Source organism: Phymastichus coffea, unplaced genomic scaffold, assembly GCF_024137745.1.
Source record: "Phymastichus coffea isolate CEN01 unplaced genomic scaffold, Cenicafe_Pcof_1.1 PCOF00251, whole genome shotgun sequence".
In the NCBI taxonomy this organism is placed as follows: domain Eukaryota; kingdom Metazoa; phylum Arthropoda; class Insecta; order Hymenoptera; family Eulophidae; genus Phymastichus; species Phymastichus coffea.
Window position 1 is genome coordinate 50,001 of NW_026707062.1, and position 5,000 is coordinate 55,000.

A 5,000-nucleotide genomic window follows, 5' to 3' on the forward strand; every position below is an offset into this window, starting at 1 on the left:
TTGTTAGAAGGGATGGAGGGGGGACTCCTTGACCACAACAGCAAATGCAATGCGCCTGCACTTAACACTCTTCTGTTCATGAGGGGCAATGCGCGTGAATTCCGTACAACTGGCAAGTCCCTGGCCTGAAACGTCGTGGGCGGCGAGTCACTTGTAAATCCATCAAGTGCCTGGCCTGAAACGTCGTGTGCGGCGAGTCACTTGTAAATCCAGCAAGTCCCTGTCCTGAAACGTCGTGCGCGGCGAGTCACTTGTCAATACAGCAAGTCCCTGGCCTGAAACGTCGTGCGCGGCGAGTCACTTGTGAATACAGCAAGTCCCTGGCCTGAAACGTCGTGCGCGGCGAGTCACTTGTGAATACAGCAAGTCCCTGGCCTGAAACGTCGTGCGCGGCGAGTCACTTGTAAATCCAGCAAGTCCCTGGCCTGAAACGTCGTGTGCGGCGAGTCACTTGTAAATCCAGCAAGTCCCTGTCCTGAAACGTCGTGCGCGGCGAGTCACTTGTGAATACAGCAAGTCCCTGGCCTGAAACGTCGTGCGCGGCGAGTCACTTGTCAATACAGCAAGTCCCTGGCCTGAAACGTCGTGCGCGGCGAGTCACTTGTGAATACAGCAAGTCCCAGGCCTGAAACGTCGTGCGCGGCGAGTCACTTGTGAATACAGCAAGTCCCTGGCCTGAAACGTCGTGCGCGGCGAGTCACTTGTGAATACAGCAAGTCCCTGGCCTGAAACGTCGTGCGCGGCGAGTCACTTGTAAATCCAGCAAGTCCCTGGCCTGAAACGTCGTGCGCGGCGAGTCACTTGTAAATCCATCAAGTGCCTGGCCTGAAACGTCGTGTGCGGCGAGTCACTTGTAAATCCAGCAAGTCCCTGTCCTGAAACGTCGTGCGCGGCGAGTCACTTGTCAATACAGCAAGTCCCTGGCCTGAAACGTCGTGCGCGGCGAGTCACTTGTGAATACAGCAAGTCCCAGGCCTGAAACGTCGTGCGCGGCGAGTCACTTGTGAATACAGCAAGTGCCTGGCCTGAAACGTCGTGCGCGGCGAGTCACTTGTGAATACAGCAAGTCCCTGGCCTGAAACGTCGTGCGCGGCGAGTCACTTGTGAATCCAGCAAGTCCCTGGCCTGAAACGTCGTGCGCGGCGAGTCACTTGTAAATCCATCAAGTGCCTGGCCTGAAACGTCGTGCGCGGCGAGTCACTTGTCAATACAGCAAGTCCCTGGCCTGAAACGTCGTGCGCGGCGAGTCACTTGTGAATACAGCAAGTCCCAGGCCTGAAACGTCGTGCGCGGCGAGTCACTTGTGAATACAGCAAGTCCCTGGCCTGAAACGTCGTGCGCGGCGAGTCACTTGTGAATACAGCAAGTCCCTGGCCTGAAACGTCGTGCGCGGCGAGTCACTTGTGAATACAGCAAGTCCCTGGCCTGAAACGTCGTGCGCGGCGAGTCACTTGTAAATCCAGCAAGTCCCTGGCCTGAAACGTCGTGCGCGGCGAGTCACTTGTGAATACAGCAAGTGCCTGGCCTGAAACGTCGTGCGCGGCGAGTCACTTGTCAATACAGCAAGTCCCTGGCCTGAAACGTCGTGCGCGGCGAGTCACTTGTGAATACAGCAAGTCCCTGGCCTGAAACGTCGTGCGCGGCGAGTCACTTGTGAATACAGCAAGTGCCTGGCCTGAAACGTCGTGCGCGGCGAGTCACTTGTGAATACAGCAAGTCCCTGGCCTGAAACGTCGTGCGCGGCGAGTCACTTGTGAATCCAGCAAGTCCCTGGCCTGAAACGTCGTGCGCGGCGAGTCACTTGTAAATCCATCAAGTGCCTGGCCTGAAACGTCGTGCGCGGCGAGTCACTTGTCAATACAGCAAGTCCCTGGCCTGAAACGTCGTGCGCGGCGAGTCACTTGTCAATACAGCAAGTCCCTGGCCTGAAACGTCGTGCGCGGCGAGTCACTTGTAAATCCAGCAAGTCCCTGTCCTGAAACGTCGTGCGCGGCGAGTCACTTGTCAATACAGCAAGTCCCTGGCCTGAAACGTCGTGCGCGGCGAGTCACTTGTGAATACAGCAAGTCCCAGGCCTGAAACGTCGTGCGCGGCGAGTCACTTGTGAATACAGCAAGTCCCTGGCCTGAAACGTCGTGCGCGGCGAGTCACTTGTGAATCCAGCAAGTCCCTGGCCTGAAACGTCGTGCGCGGCGAGTCACTTGTGAATACAGCAAGTCCCAGGCCTGAAACGTCGTGCGCGGCGAGTCACTTGTGAATACAGCAAGTCCCAGGCCTGAAACGTCGTGCGCGGCGAGTCACTTGTCAATACAGCAAGTCCCTGGCCTGAAACGTCGTGCGCGGCGAGTCACTTGTGAATACAGCAAGTCCCTGGCCTGAAACGTCGTGCGCGGCGAGTCACTTGTAAATCCAGCAAGTCCCTGGCCTGAAACGTCGTGCGCGGCGAGTCACTTGTGAATACAGCAAGTGCCTGGCCTGAAACGTCGTGCGCGGCGAGTCACTTGTCAATACAGCAAGTCCCTGGCCTGAAACGTCGTGCGCGGCGAGTCACTTGTGAATACAGCAAGTCCCTGGCCTGAAACGTCGTGCGCGGCGAGTCACTTGTGAATCCAGCAAGTCCCTGGCCTGAAACGTCGTGCGCGGCGAGTCACTTGTAAATCCATCAAGTGCCTGGCCTGAAACGTCGTGCGCGGCGAGTCACTTGTGAATACAGCAAGTCCCTGGCCTGAAACGTCGTGCGCGGCGAGTCACTTGTGAATCCAGCAAGTCCCTGGCCTGAAACGTCGTGCGCGGCGAGTCACTTGTCAATACAGCAAGTCCCTGGCCTGAAACGTCGTGCGCGGCGAGTCACTTGTGAATACAGCAAGTCCCAGGCCTGAAACGTCGTGCGCGGCGAGTCACTTGTGAATACAGCAAGTCCCTGGCCTGAAACGTCGTGCGCGGCGAGTCACTTGTGAATCCAGCAAGTCCCTGGCCTGAAACGTCGTGCGCGGCGAGTCACTTGTAAATCCATCAAGTGCCTGGCCTGAAACGTCGTGCGCGGCGAGTCACTTGTCAATACAGCAAGTCCCTGGCCTGAAACGTCGTGCGCGGCGAGTCACTTGTCAATACAGCAAGTCCCTGGCCTGAAACGTCGTGCGCGGCGAGTCACTTGTCAATACAGCAAGTCCCTGGCCTGAAACGTCGTGCGCGGCGAGTCACTTGTGAATACAGCAAGTCCCAGGCCTGAAACGTCGTGCGCGGCGAGTCACTTGTCAATACAGCAAGTCCCTGGCCTGAAACGTCGTGCGCGGCGAGTCACTTGTGAATACAGCAAGTCCCTGGCCTGAAACGTCGTGCGCGGCGAGTCACTTGTAAATCCAGCAAGTCCCTGGCCTGAAACGTCGTGCGCGGCGAGTCACTTGTGAATACAGCAAGTGCCTGGCCTGAAACGTCGTGCGCGGCGAGTCACTTGTCAATACAGCAAGTCCCTGGCCTGAAACGTCGTGCGCGGCGAGTCACTTGTGAATACAGCAAGTCCCTGGCCTGAAACGTCGTGCGCGGCGAGTCACTTGTGAATACAGCAAGTGCCTGGCCTGAAACGTCGTGCGCGGCGAGTCACTTGTGAATACAGCAAGTCCCTGGCCTGAAACGTCGTGCGCGGCGAGTCACTTGTGAATCCAGCAAGTCCCTGGCCTGAAACGTCGTGCGCGGCGAGTCACTTGTAAATCCATCAAGTGCCTGGCCTGAAACGTCGTGCGCGGCGAGTCACTTGTCAATACAGCAAGTCCCTGGCCTGAAACGTCGTGCGCGGCGAGTCACTTGTCAATACAGCAAGTCCCTGGCCTGAAACGTCGTGCGCGGCGAGTCACTTGTCAATACAGCAAGTCCCTGGCCTGAAACGTCGTGCGCGGCGAGTCACTTGTGAATACAGCAAGTCCCAGGCCTGAAACGTCGTGCGCGGCGAGTCACTTGTCAATACAGCAAGTCCCTGGCCTGAAACGTCGTGCGCGGCGAGTCACTTGTGAATACAGCAAGTCCCTGGCCTGAAACGTCGTGCGCGGCGAGTCACATGTCAATCCAGCAAGTCCCTGGCCTGAAACGTCGTGCGCGGCGAGTCACTTGTGAATACAGCAAGTGCCTGGCCTGAAACGTCGTGCGCGGCGAGTCACTTGTCAATACAGCAAGTCCCTGGCCTGAAACGTCGTGCGCGGCGAGTCACTTGTAAATCCAGCAAGTCCCTGGCCTGAAACGTCGTGCGCGGCGAGTCACTTGTAAATCCAGCAAGTCCCTGGCCTGAAACGTCGTGTGCGGCGAGTCACTTGTAAATCCAGCAAGTCCCTGTCCTGAAACGTCGTGCGCGGCGAGTCACTTGTGAATACAGCAAGTCCCTGGCCTGAAACGTCGTGCGCGGCGAGTCACTTGTCAATACAGCAAGTCCCTGGCCTGAAACGTCGTGCGCGGCGAGTCACTTGTGAATACAGCAAGTCCCAGGCCTGAAACGTCGTGCGCGGCGAGTCACTTGTGAATACAGCAAGTCCCTGGCCTGAAACGTCGTGCGCGGCGAGTCACTTGTGAATACAGCAAGTCCCTGTCCTGAAACGTCGTGCGCGGCCAGTCACTTGTCAATACAGCAAGTCCCTGGCCTGAAACGTCGTGCGCGGCGAGTCACTTGTGAATACAGCAAGTCCCAGGCCTGAAACGTCGTGCGCGGCGAGTCACTTGTGAATACAGCAAGTCCCAGGCCTGAAACGTCGTGCGCGGCGAGTCACTTGTGAATACAGCAAGTCCCTGGCCTGAAACGTCGTGCGCGGCGAGTCACTTGTAAATCCAGCAAGTCCCTGTCCTGAAACGTCGTGCGCGGCGAGTCACTTGTCAATACAGCAAGTCCCTGGCCTGAAACGTCGTGCGCGGCGAGTCACTTGTGAATACAGCAAGTCCCAGGCCTGAAACGTCGTGCGCGGCGAGTCACTTGTGAATACAGCAAGTCCCTGGCCTGAAACGTCGTGCGCGGCGAGTCA